At 39.9% G+C, this 14,619-nt stretch overlaps 1 protein-coding gene across 1 annotated transcript in view; it reads right to left on the minus strand.

Moving 5' to 3' along the window:
* The window catches only part of Hecw1 (HECT, C2 and WW domain containing E3 ubiquitin protein ligase 1), a 367,055-nt gene that overhangs the window by 149,749 nt on the left and 202,687 nt on the right, over nucleotides 1–14,619 (minus strand). The gene's annotated exons all lie outside the window — the stretch shown is intronic.

The raw sequence follows: 14,619 nt of genomic DNA on the forward strand, positions 1-14,619 counted from the left end.
GAGGACCAAATCATCATGTGACCCCCTTGCTTTCTGACAGGTAACTCTGTGGTAGAAAAAAATTCTTCAAGTTCCCTTTGCTACCTGATGGTGACTAGTGTTTGCGGCTCACTGTCTCATATGATGCCTTTTATTCTTAGTTAAAATATTTTGGCAAGTTGTCTTTAAATAATTTTATTCATCCGAATAATTTTATTAAGCACATTATTATGTTCACATATAGCAATATTACATACTAATTATATACTATATTATACACAATATTATATACTATATTAATTAAAATAAACCTATTAATTTTGTTTTAGGAGTCTCCATTTTGTAAGCTGCATGGATTTCTGTTTCATAAATATTCTCTTATCACTGGCATTAATTTTAAAAGTGAAAAACTTTAGCCAACAGCTGTTCAAATACAAATGAATGATGCAATAAAAATTTCTAGCTACCTGTATAACACACTCTGTTTTTCATACTTAATAATAGAATCTCAGGTTTATGTGGGATCATAATGTCAGCTGGCTAAGCATTTTACAGCTTTCTTTGCAGAGGATGTTGCTTCCTACTGCCATTTTGATATTTTCCTGGGTGATAATCAGACTTAAACCTAACTGGCAGAGAAGGCTTCCTTGGTTTAGAAGAAGTGGCCATTGCCATATTCTCCCATTGGCTAGCCATGAGCGGTTCTAGGACCCTCTCTTTCTGTGGCCACATCACATCACTTTCTAAACAGCACTTTATACTTCAAGAAAAACACAATGTCAGATTCCTATCACCTCATAAACCCTGATCCATGCTGTTAATTGGATATTACTGAAAATAAACTTAAAATAGATACACATTATCATTTCATCCACTTGGTTATTACTAAGATTAAACATTTTCTGCAACAGCAATTTTAATTTTTTTTTGTTCTTTTTTTTCGGAGCTGGGGACCGAACCCAGGGCCTGTAACTTCCTAGGTAAGCGCTCTGCCGCTGAACTCTTCTCTTGAGTTTTTTTTTAAAAATGTTTTTATTGGTTATTTTATTTATTTACATTTCAAATGTTATCCCCCTCCCTGTTTCCCTTCTGAAAACCTCCTATTACACTTCCCTCTCCCTGCGTCTATGAGGGTGCTTCCTCACCCACTCAAACACTCCCTAGCATTCTGCTACACTGGGGCATAAAGCCTTCACAGGACCTAGGATAAGGCCATCTTCTGCTACATAAGCAGATGGAGCCATGGGTCCCTCCATGTGTTTTGATTTGATTGGTGGTTTAGTCCCTGGGAGGGCTCTGGTTGGTTGATATTGTTCTTCCTATGGGGTTGCAAACCCCTTCAGCTCTTTCAGTCCTTCCCCTAACTCATCTATTAGAGTTCCCATGCTCAGTCCAATGGTTAGCTGTAAGCATCTGCATCTGTATCGGTAAGGCTCTAGTCAGGAGACATCAATATCAGGCTCCTGTCAGCAAACATTTCTTGGCATCAGCAATAGTGACTGGATGTGATGACTGCATATGGGATGGATCCCCAGGTAGGGCAGTCCCTGAATGGCCTTTCCTTTAGTCTCTGCTCCACTCTATGTCCCTGTATTTCCTTTAGACAGGAACAATTCTGGTTTAAAATTTTGAGAAGGATGGGTGGCCCCATCTTTCAATGGGGGCCATGCCTAACCCCTGGCTATGGTCTCTACAGGTTCTCTCTCCCATTTGTTGGGTATTTCAGCTAATGTCATCCCCACTGAGTCCTGGGAGTCTCTTGCTTTCCTAGCTACCACCAGTTCCCCATCCCCATTGCTACACACCTCTATTCAATTTCCTGACCCTCTGTACATCTACCTTTCTCCTCCCACACCTGATCCTGTCCCTGCTTTTTCCTTCCCCCCTCGTCTCTTCCTCCCAAATCCTTCCCACCCTCTACCCCAAACCCCCTTGAAATTATTTCTTTCCCCCTTCTATGAAGGACTGAAGCATCCACACTTTGGTCTTCCTTCTTCTTGAGCTTCATATGGTCTGTAAGTTGTATCATGGGTATTCTGAGCTTTTTTCCTAAAATCCACTTATTAGTGAGTACATACCAGATGTGTTCTTTTGTGACTGTGTTACCTCACTCAGGATATTTTCTAGTTCCAACCATTTCCCTGAGAATTTCATGAAGTCATTGTTTTTAATGGCTGATTAGTATTCCATTGTGTAAATGTACCACAGAGTGGTTGTACCACCTTGCAATCCCACCAACAATATAGGAGTGTTCCTCTTTCTCCACATTTTCACCTGTTGTTGTATATTAAAAATATAAAAAATAAAAAAAGGTATAGTTGTCTTTTACCCTGTTAGGTCCTCACTGTGGTGCCCCAAGCTATCTGCTAGATACCTGGGCGGAAACACATCCCAACTTCACTTCGCCGTGGCGGCCCAGTGTCTCCAGCCACCGCACACTTTCCTACACTCAAACCCTCACATAAAAGAACACACAACACTATAATCTTAGATCCAATTGATAAGATATAATTGCCTACTTAAACATACAAAGCTCTGTACCATCCATCCCTTAGGAACATTGATAACAACCTGTAAATACACAGAGCGAGATCTTTACATCAGCCTCCATTGTCCTGCCAAGGCTTTTCTCTCTCTCTTCTCGACTCTCCTCTCTGTTCCAGTCTCCTCCTCTTCCTCCAAACTTCTTTCCCACCCATCCTTCCTTCTCCTCCAATGACAGGTTTCCTTCTATCCTGTACCTGCCCCTCACCTGTATTTTACAAATTCAATGGGGAGAAGGCTCTGATGAAATCACCTGATTCCTGAGTAATTGACTAGGCTGCAGTCCTGGGGGCAGTGGAATTAGCATCAAAATACAGATAACTCCAGGGCAAACCACAACGTTCACCAGCATCTGTTGTCACCTGAGTTTTTGATCTTAGCCATTCTGACTGAGAATCTTAGAGTTGTTTTGATTTGCATTTCCCTGAGGACTAAGGATGTTTAACATTTCTTTAGGTGTTTTTCGGCCATTTGAGACTCCTCAGTTGAGAATTCTTTGTTTAGCTCTGAACCCCATTTTAATAGGGTTATTTGATTCTCTGGAGTCTAACTTCTTGAGTTCTTTGTATATATTGGATATTAGCCCTCTATCAGATGTAAGATTGGTAAAGATCTTTTCTCAGTCTGTTGGTTGCTGTTTTGTCCTAATGACAGTGTTTTTTGCCTTACAGAAATTTTTAATTTTATGAGATCCCATTTGTAAATAGTTGGTATTAGAGCCTGAACCATTGCTGCTCTGTTCAGAAACATTTCCCCCATCCCAATGTGTTTGAGGCTCTTTCCCAATTTCTCTTGTAAAAGATTTAGCATATTTGGTTTTATGTGGAGGTGTTTTATCCACTTGGACTTGAGCTTTGTACAAGAAGATAAAAATGGGTCAATTTGCATTCTTCTACATGCTGACTACCACTTAATACATTTGTTAAATATGCTGTCTTTTCCCCCTCACTGGATGGTTTTGGCTCTTTGTCAAAGATTAAGTGACCATATGGGTACGGGTTCATTTCTGGGTCTTCAACTCTATTCCATTCTATTCTACTTGCCTGTCTCTGTACTAATACCATGTGGTTTTCATCATGACTGCTCTGTAGTAGTTTGAGGTCAGGGATGATGATTCCCCAGAAGTTCTCTTATTGTTGAGAATAACTTTTGCTCTCCAAGGTTTTTTTTTTTTCTTGTTACAAATGAATTTGAGAATTGCTCTTTCTATCTCTGTGTAAAATTGAGTTGGAATTTTGATGGGGACTGCATTGAATCTGTAGATTGCTTTTGGTAAGATGGCCATTTTTACTATGTTAATCCTGCTGATCCATAAGCATGGGAGATCTTTCCATCCTCTGAGGTCTTCAATTTCTTTCTTTAGAGACTTGAACTTCTTTTCATACAGATCTTATACTTGCTTGGTTAGAGTTACACCATGATATATATTATTTATGACTATTGTGAAGGGTGTTGTTTCCCTAATTTCTTTATCAGCCTGTTTATCCTTTGAGTAGATGAAGATTACTGATTTGTTTGAGTTAATTTTATATCCAGATACTTTGGTGAAGTTGTTTATTAGCTGAAGAAATTCTCTGGTCGAATTTTGGTGTCACTTAAGTATACTATCATATCATCTGCAAACAGTGATATTTTGACTTCTTCCTTTCCAATTAGTATCCCTTGACCTCCTTTTCTTGTCTAATTGCTGTGGCTAGAACTTTGAGTACCATATTATATTGAATAGACAGGGAGAGAGTGGGCAGCTTTGTCTAGTCCCTGATTTTAGTGGGATTACTTCAAGTTTCTCTCCATTTAGTTTGATGTTGGCTCCTGGTTTGTTGTATATTGCTTTAGGTATGGGCCTTGAATTCCTGTTCTGTACAATACTTTTAACATGAAGGGATGCTGAATTTTGTCAAATGCTTTTTCAGCATTTAGTGAGATGATTGGTTTGTTTATATAGTGGATTACGTTGATAGAGTTCCGAATCATCATGCATACCTGGCATGAAGCCTACTTGATCATGGTAAATGATGGTATTGATATGTTCTTAGATTTGGTTTGTGAGAACTTTATTGAGTAATTTTGCATCAATATGCATAAGGGAAATTGGTCTGAAGTTCTCTTTGCTGAGTCTTTGTGTGGTTTTGGTGTCAGCGTGACTGTGGTTTCATAGAATGAATTAGGTAGTGTTCTTTCTGTTTCTGTTTTGTGAAATAGTTTGAAGAGTATTGGTATTAGTTCTTCTTTGAAGGTCTTATAGAATTTTGCACTAAAACCATCTGGTCTTGGGCTTTTTTGGTTTGGAGACTTTTAATGACTGCTTCTATTTCTTTAGGGGTTATGGGACTGTTTATATGGTTTATTGGATCCTGATTTAACTTTGGTCCCTGGTATCTGTCTAGAAAATTAACCATTTCATTCAGATTTTCTAGTTTTGTTGAGTATAGGCTTTTATAGTAGGATCTGATAATTTTTAAAATTTCTTTGGTTTGTATTGCTATGTTTTCCATTTTGTTTCTGATTTTGTTAATTTGGATACTGTCTCTGTGCCTTCTGATTAGTCTAGCTCTTCGAGTTTCTAAAAACCCATTAAATTGCCATTGGTAAGACTTCCCATGACCTGAGTAATGCCTGGTTGCTCATGAGCTTTTCCTTCCTCAGTCATGCTTTTCCTCCTGGTATCTAATACTGCCATTAATTGCATTTTTCAAGCTTTCCATGCACCATCTAATAGCCTAGTTTTATAATATTATCCAAGGTATTTGGAAATTACATCACATTAGGTCTATACAGCCAGGTCCAAGTGGCAGGTTTTTTATATCCCATCAATCATTGAGAGCTCTGGGTAAGGCAAGAGATTTGGGCAGCTTGCTATTCACAGTCAGTGTCATTCTACACTGGGTACACTGTCTGTAGATGCCAGGGAGATCAACATGCTGGGGGAAAACTTTAAGCTAAGTGTTATAGCAGGTAGTAATGGGAATGTATGGCTTTCCATTCGAGGATGAAAATAATTTCAATGCTTTTGAGAAAGTGCTTGGAGAAACTACTTACAAGCTTATGTTAAATCCTATAGGCAGATTAGTGGTTGTTTGAAACAAGAACTCATGGAAACCTTCAAAGTATAATATCATGTCTTTGAAAAAAATTGATGACAAAGTCTGTATCTATCCTCCCCTTAAACATGTATTTTAATTATGTTTCAATATTTGGAAGCTTGATTATTAACGGATCTTCCTTTTACTTAACCTAAATTTGTATTGTAGTTTAGGTGTTGGATAGAAAGGAAAGCTACTAATTAATACCTAAAAAATAACAATATAATATAGAAATGATTAATTGTATGGTTTTAAAAAATCATTTCATTATACAATTACATGATACTTGATATTTACTCTTGCTACACTTATGGGTCTGTTTGATTTGTTACTCAGCTTTGTTAGTTAGGTATTGGTACTATTTCTTTTCATATTTCTATTACAATGTGACACTGTACTTTTAAAAAGTGACTAATGAGCTAGAGTTTTGCATATATAATGATATGTAGGCCATAAGAGACTGTATATATAATGAGAGTTCCAACTTACAACACCTAATAATGTTGTAGCCATTTTACTTATGTAAGTGAAATCAGCATAATTTACTTGATGGAGTCTCCCAGCAACACATTTCTCAGAACATGTCCTGGTCATCACACAGTCCATAGCTTCCTGTAACACTGCCAATGTATTATGAATTTAGAAGAGATGCAATATCATGGTAGGTCCTAATTTTTCCTGTAGCTTATGTTTAGACGACTTTTGCAAGGGTGAATAAATGTCTGAAGTTGATATTATTGCTCTCTCCTAGAAAAATAGCAAGGCTCATAAGCAAAGAAATATTAAATAATTGTGAGTTTTTTCAGATACTTTGTCAGAGACCTACATTACTTCTGCCTTTGTCTTCTAAAAGCAATATTAAACTAGTCTAAAATATTTTCTAAATTTAAGATGTCTTCTAATACAAAACAGTTGCATTCTAATAGTTTAGTTGTTTATTTGGGTAGAATAATGTAGAAAATGTACATGTAAACACATGAATGCCCTTCTTCATGATCAGTGGTGAAAAAGACATGTTTACTTTATGTTTGTTTTTACCTGGCACATTTTCAAATTTAATCAGGTATGACTAGCTTATTCATGAATTAGAATACAATTGAAGATTCTTCTCTGTAAGTATGTATTTTGAAAATGTAATTTTTATTTAGGGAGCATACATTTACTTCAAGATGATTAGAACCAGTGAAGTTATCACTTAATAAGATTTTTTCTGTTTTAAACTTGATATATTAGTAGATTGTATAGTATTGGAGTCTTCAAGACACAGTAATGGTAGTAGAGTCAAGCCTAATGAAGAAATTTCTAGGAATCCCTAAAGTACAAAGCAATGTGACATCACAGTAACACCATACATATACAGCCACCAAACTAGATAAGATGGATGAAGCAAAGAAGTGCAGGCTGACAGGAACACTGAGAGACACAGCCAGAATACACCAAATACATAGGCAAATCCCAGCAGCAAACCACTGAACTGAGAACAGGACTCCCATTGAAGGAATCAGAGAAAGAACTGGAAGAACTTGAAGGGGCTTGAGACCCCATATGAACAACAATTCCAACCAATCAGACCTTTCAGGAACTAAGCCATTACCCAAAGACTATACATGAATTGACCCTGGGCTCCAACCTCATAGGTAGTAATTAATAGCCTAGTAAGAGCACCAGTGGAAGGGGAAGCCCTTGGTCCTGCCAAGACTGAACCCCAAGTGAACATGATTGTTGGGGAGAGGGCGGTAATGGGGGGAGGATGGGGAGGGGAACACCCATATAGAAGAGGAGTGGGAGGGTTTAGGGGGATGTTGGCTAGGAAACTGGGAAAGGGAATAACAATTGAAATGTAAATAAGAATTTAATAAAGATGGGGGAAAAAAAAAGAAGAGAGAATCATCACTAGCTATCAAAGGAAAAATCCAGGTCATCTTCAGAGGAGCAGCCATTAACAGGCTCAGCCTTAATAGAAACAGCCTGACTGGCATGAGCTGCCAAGTGCTGGAAGAAGATAAGTTCTTCACAGTATTGTGTAGCGAATGAAAGTCTCTTCTAAAACAACGTGGTTCTCCCTTTTGCTGCCTAAGCATTCTACATGTTGCCAGCACCCAAAAGACCTGAACACCATAAGGTTTCCCTATCCACATGCAACAATATTTATGGTGCTGGAACACTCAAAACTGATCAGAATTAATGAAGGTGAGCCAACTCAAAACCCTGGACCCAGGCCTGGTTGGTAGCTGAGCTGGCTGTCAGCCTGCCAACTTTCCTGCACTCACACCATCAGGGAGAGCTCTCTGGCCGTGCCACTGTTAGTTCATCCAGTACTGTAGCTGGCAAGGAACGGAGCTAGCTCTCCTGCTCTCATGCACTTGGGACCCACTCACATGGGCTCTCACCAGCTGAGACAGCTCTGTTGTGTTGCACAGGTGAGGTGCAGGGTCAGGAGAGCAGTGGGACTATTATTTACCTTCTTCTTTTAACTTTCATCTTGGGATTTAGAGCCTTCTTCACAGATAAAACCATCAAATGTAGTATAGAAGGCACTACAAGAGCTACACTGACAGAGATCCTACCAGGTAGCAGGTGCAGAAACAGAGCCAGGGATTAGAGAAGTTTTTCTTTCAGTGAGCCTTGAGAAAAATACTGGACCATTCGTGGAGTCAGAATTCTGTAATTATTTGCTTTGTGGGAGTCCATGTAATGTTATATGCTATAAAAATGCTACAGACTTGATAACTTAAATGATGAATACCTATTTTCCTATTCAGAACCAATGGCTTCCCAAACCCCGTGGGAGAGAGAGCTGATTGCCCAGACATGTGGGCAATCATGAGACTGCAGGGAAGGAGAGACTGCCACTTCTGCCCACCTTTGCCCACATTCCTGGCCCAAGAGGAAACTGTATAGGACCTCTGGGCACAGGAAGATAAGGGCAGTCAAGCTGCAGGAGTCCTGCGGTCCAGACTGTGCCCAGATCTGAACGGACCCAGTCAAACAGCTCCCTGCACCCAAATCCCGAGGGAGGGAGAGCTAGACCTTCAGAGGGGCAGACACACCTGGGAAACCAGAGGAGACTACTCTCTGCCCACATTTATGACTCTAGAGGAAAACACCTAGCACCATCTGGGCCCCCTACATACAGGGACCCAGGAGCAGTAGCAACAGGCCCTTCTGGTTCCCGATCACAGGGACAGCTGAAAGCCAGTGGACAGGAATGACTACACGCCTGAAAGAAGAACACTCTGTTCCCATAACTGGCTGAAAGAAAACAGTAAAACAGGTCTACAGCACTCCTGACACACAAGCCTATAGGATGGTCAAGCAACTGTCAGAAATAGCAAAACAAGGGAACACCAGAGACAACCTGATGGCGAGAGGCAAGCAGAGGAAACCAAGCCACAGAAACATGGCATCATCAGAGCTCAATTCTCCCACCAAAGCAAACACTGAATATCCAAACATACTCAAAAAGCAAGATCTAGATTAAAAATCACATTTGATCATGATGATGGAGGACTTTAAGAAAGACATAAAGAACTCCCTTAGAGAAGTGCAGGAAAACACAAGAAAACAAGTAGAAGTCCTTAGAGAGGAAACACAAAAATCCCTGAAAGAATTACAGGAAACACAAACAGGTGAAGGAATTGAAAATGGAAATAGAAACAATAAAGAAAGCACAAAGGGAGACAACCCTGGATATAGAAAACCAAAGGAAGAGACAAGGAGCCATAGTTACAAACATCACCAACAGAATACAAGAGATAGAAGATAGAATCTCAGGAGCAGAAGATTCCATAGAAATCATTGACACAACTGTCAAAGATAATGTAAAACAGAAAAAGACACTGGCCCAAAACATACAGGAAAACCAGGACACAATGAGAAGATCGAACCTAATGTTAATAGGTATAGAAGAGAGGGAAGACTCCCAACTCAAAGGACCAGTAAATATCTTAAAAAAAAATCATAGAAGAAAACTTCCCTAACTTAAAGAAAGAGATGCCCATAAACATACAAGAAGCCTACAGAACTCCAAATAGATTGGACCAGAAAAGAAACTCTTCCCGTCACATAATAGTCAAAATACCAAATGCACAAAACAAAGAAAGAATATTAAAAGCAGTAAGGGAAAAAGGTCAAGTAACATATAAAGGCAGACCTATCAGAATTACACCAGACATCTCACCAGAGACTATGAAAGCCAGAAGATCCTGGACAGATGTCATACAGACCCTAAGAGAACACAATTGCCAGCCCAGGTTACTGTATCCAGCAAACCTCTCAAGTAACATAGATGAAGAAACCAAGATATTCTATGACAAAACCAAATTTACACAATATCTTTCTACAAATCCAGCCCTACAAAGGATAATAAATGGTAAAGTCCAACATAAGGAGGCAAGCTACACCCTAGAAAAAGCAAGAAACTAATCATCTTGCAACAAAACAAAGAGAAGACAAGCACAAAAACATAATCTCACCTCCAAATATGACGATAACAGAAGCAACATTCACTATTTCTTAATATCTCTCAACAACAATGGACTCAACTCCTCAATAAAAAGACACAGATTAACAAACTCGATATGTAATGAGAACCCGGCATTTTGCTGCCTACAGGAAACACACCTCAGAGACAAAGACAGACACTACCTCAGAGTGAAAGGCTAGAAAACAACTTTCCAAGCAAATGGTCTGAAGAAGCAAGTTGGAGTAGCCATTCTAATATCAAATAAAATCGATTTTCAACCAAAAGTCATCAAAAAAGATAAGGAAGAACACTTCATATTCATCAAAGGAAAAATCCACCAAGATGAACTCTCAATCCTAAATATATCTATGCTCCAAATACAAGGGCACCTACATACGTAAAAGAAACCTTACTAAAGCTCAAAGCACACATTGCACATCACACAAAAATAGTAGTAGATTTCAACACCCCATTCTCATCAATAGACAGATCATGGAAACAGAAATTAACAGAGACATAGACAGACTAAGAGAAGTCATGAACCAAATGGACTTAATAGGTGTTTATAGGACATTCTATCCTAAAACAAAAGGATATACCTTTTTCTTACTACCTCATGGTACTTTCTCCAAAATTGACCATATAAGCGGTCATAAAACAGGCCTCAATAGATACAGAAAGATAGAAATAATCCCATGTGTGCTATCTGACCACCACGGCCTAAAGCTGGTCTTCAATAACAATAAGGGAAGAATGCCCACATATACTTGGAAGTTGAACAATGCTCTACTCAATGATAACCTGATCAAGGAAGGAAGAAATAAAGAAAGAAATTAAAGACTTCTTAGAATTTAATGAAAATGAAGGTACAACATACCCAAACTTATGGGACACAATGAAAGCTGTGCTAAAAAGGAAAACTCATAGCTCTGAGTGCCTGCAGAAAGAAACAGGAGAGAGTATATATATCAGCAGCTTGAGAGCACATCTAAAAGCTCTAGAACAAAAAGAAGCAAATACACCCAGGAGGAGTAGAAGGCAGGAAATAATCAAACTCAGAGCTGAAATCAACCAAGTAGAAACAAAATGGACTACAAAGCTTCTGTAAGGCAAAGGACATTGCTGTTAGGACAAAAGAGCAACTAACAGATTGGGAAAAGATCTTTACCAATAATACAACTGATAGAGGGCTTATATCCAAAATATACAAAGAACTCATGAAGTTAGACTGCAGGGAGACAAATAACCCTATTAAAAATAGGGTTCAGAGCTAAACAAAGAATTCACAGCTGAGGAATGCCGAATGGCTGAGAAACACCTAAAGAAATGTTCAACATCTTTAGTCATAAGGGAAATGTAAACCAAAACAACCCTGAGATTTCACCTCACACCAGGGAGAATGGCTAAGATCAAAACTTTGGCCACAGCAGATGGCCATTGTTGGAACAGACTGGTACAACCATTCTGGGAAATCAGTCTGGAGGTTCCTCAGAAAACGAACATTTTGTGGACCCACTATACCTCTCTTGGGCATGTACCCAAATGATGCTCCAATATATAACAAAGACATGTGCTCCACTATGTTCATAGCAGCCTTATTTATAATAGCCAGAAGTTGGAAAGAACCCAGATGACCTTCAACAGAGGAATGGATACAGAAAATGTGGTACATCTACACAATGGAATATTACTCAGTTATCAAAAACAATGACTTTATGAAATTCATAGGCAAATGGATGGAACTGGAAAATATCATCCTGAGTGAGGTAACCAATCACAGAAAAACATACATGGTATGCACTCATTGATAAATGGCGATTAGCCCAAATGCTCGAATTACCCTAGATGCACAGAACACATGAAACTCAAGAAGGATGATCAAAATGAGAATGCTTAACTGCATCTTTAAAAGGGGAACAAGAATACCCTTGGGAGGGAATAGGGACACAAAGTTTAGAACAGAGGCAGAAGGAACACCCATTCAGAGCCTGCCCCACATGTGGCCCATACATTTACAGCCAATTAGACAAGAAAAGAAGCAAAGAAGTGCAGGCCGACAGGAACCGGATGTAGATCTCTCCTGAGAGACACAGCCAGAATACAGCAAATACATAGGCAAATACCATCATTAAACCACTGAACTGAGAACGGGACCCTCGTTGAAGGAATCTTAGAAAGGACTGAAAGAGCTTGAAGGGGCTCGAGACCACATATGAACAACAATGCCAACCAACCAGAGCTTCCAGGGACTAAGCCACTACACATGGACTGACCATGGACTCCAACTGAGCACCAGTGGAAGGGGAAGCCCTTGGTCCTGCCAAGACTGAACCCCCAGTGAACGTGATTGTTGTCGGGAGGACAGTAATGGGGGAGGATGAGGAGGGGAACACCCATAGAGAAGAGGAGTGGGAGGGTTTAGGGGGATGTTTGCCTGGACACCGGGAAGGGGAATAACAATTGAAATGTAAATAAGAAATACTAAAGTTAGTAAAGTTGAAAAAATAAAAAAAGAAAAACACACATGGTATGCACTCATTGATATGTGGATATTAGCCCAAATGCTTGAATTACCCTAGATGCACAAAACACATGAAACTCAAGAAGGATGACCAAAATGCAGATGCTTCACTCCTTCTTTAAAAGGGGAACAAGAATACCCTTAGGAGGGGATAGGGAGGCAAAGTTTAGAACAGAAGCTGAAGGAACACCCATTCAGAGCCTGCCCCACATGTGGCCCATACATATACAGCCACCAAACTAGATAAGATGGATGAAGCAAAGAAGTGCAGGCTGACAGGAACTGGATGTAGATCTCTCCTGAGAGACACAGCCAGAACATGGCAAATACGTAGGCGAATGCCAGCAGCTACTGAACTGAGAATGGGACCCCCGTTGAAGGAATCAGAGAAAGGACTGAGAGAGGTTGAAGGGGCTTGAGACCCCATATGAACAGCAATGCCAACCAACCAGAGCTTCCAGGGACTAAGCTACTACCCAAAGACTATACATGGATTGACTCTGGCCTCCAAATTCATAGGTAGCAATGAATAGCCTAGTAAGGGCACCAGTGGAAGGGGAAACCCTTGGTCCTGCCAAGGCTGAATCCCCAGTGAAAGGGACCCTCTTGGGGGGAGGGTGGTAAAGAGGGGAGAATGGGGAAGGGATTAGTGGAATCTTGGCCTGGAAACCGGGAAAGGGAATAACATTTGAAACGTAAATAAGAAATACCCAATTTAGTAAAGATGGAAAGAAAAAAAACCAGAACTAATGGCTTAGAGGATGAACAAGTATTTGCTATACAGACCCAAAGGTTTAATTGATGATAACCTATTTGCCCTGCAGAACCAATGAGTTTAATTTACAAGAGCACTCACGAGGACTCCCTGAAATTCTGTGCGTGTCTGTTTTACTAAGACCATCAACATACCAGAAAGACAGTATAAGTTACAAATGATGTGAAAAGGTGGGAACTGCCCCCACTTTCCCATTGCTCTTCTAGCTTGTACTTCCCAGGCCCAATGAAAACAGGAAGAGTTCCTTAAATTGGCTGGTCAGAATTCCAGTGTGGACTGAGTGTCTTTTCTGAGAAAGTGAAACTATTTGTACAGAAAGCGGTACCTCACTTCCAACTCTTCATCGCAAGAACAATCAACCATGTTCTATCTGTGTGACACTCTCTTGACATGGGACTAACCCTAAACAACCTGGTCTTCTTTCTTTACCTAATTTTTTTCTCTGGAGGAACATTAAATTTTAGGTGCAAAGTCCATCTATAGGAAAGATTAGAAGTAACTGATTGTTGTCTTAGAGTTCAAGTTCCATGCTTTCTACATTGAAATATTAAGCACTAGCTTAATTAATAAATAATTCATTTATTGAGTGGGGTGGTTTGAATGAGAATTGTTTCCAGTGGGTTCATGTATTTAAATCTATTGTTCCACATTGGCGAGGCTGTTTGGGGACACTGTAGAACATTTAGGAGGTAGAGCTTTATTGAAGGAAGTAGGGGTGTGGGCTTTGAGAGTTTATAGTTTGGTCCTACTTCCTGTTCAAGAATGGAAAGTGTGATCAGACAGTTTCCAGATCCTGCTCTAATGCTTTCTTGGCCTCTTGTCATGCTTTCTCTGCTATGGTCGTCTCCATGCCTCTGGAACTGTAAGCCCCATTCTTCTCTAATTTGCTTTTGTTAATGGTATTCTTTTAGTTAAAATTATGTGTTTATTTATACCCCAAATGCTGCTCCATGTTCCAGTCACTCCCTCACAGAATCCCTCCCCGACTCCCCCATGCCTCTGAGAGGGTCACCCCCCAAGTTTCCACCCACCCTGGCTCATCAAGACTCTGCCAGATTAGGCACAGCCTCTCCCCCTTATGCCAGATAGGGCAGTCAGGAGGACTGAGCTGCTTCTATGCTGTGTATGTACCAGAGGGACTCTTTCTGGCCCATGTGCATTCTTTGGTTGGTGTTTCAGACTCTGAGAACTCCCAGAGGTCCAGGATTTTTGACTCTGGTGGTCTTCCTGTGAGATTCCCATCTACTTCTGG

The sequence above is a fragment of the Rattus rattus genome, chromosome 14 (genome assembly GCF_011064425.1).
Source record: "Rattus rattus isolate New Zealand chromosome 14, Rrattus_CSIRO_v1, whole genome shotgun sequence".
In the NCBI taxonomy this organism is placed as follows: Eukaryota; Metazoa; Chordata; class Mammalia; order Rodentia; family Muridae; genus Rattus; species Rattus rattus.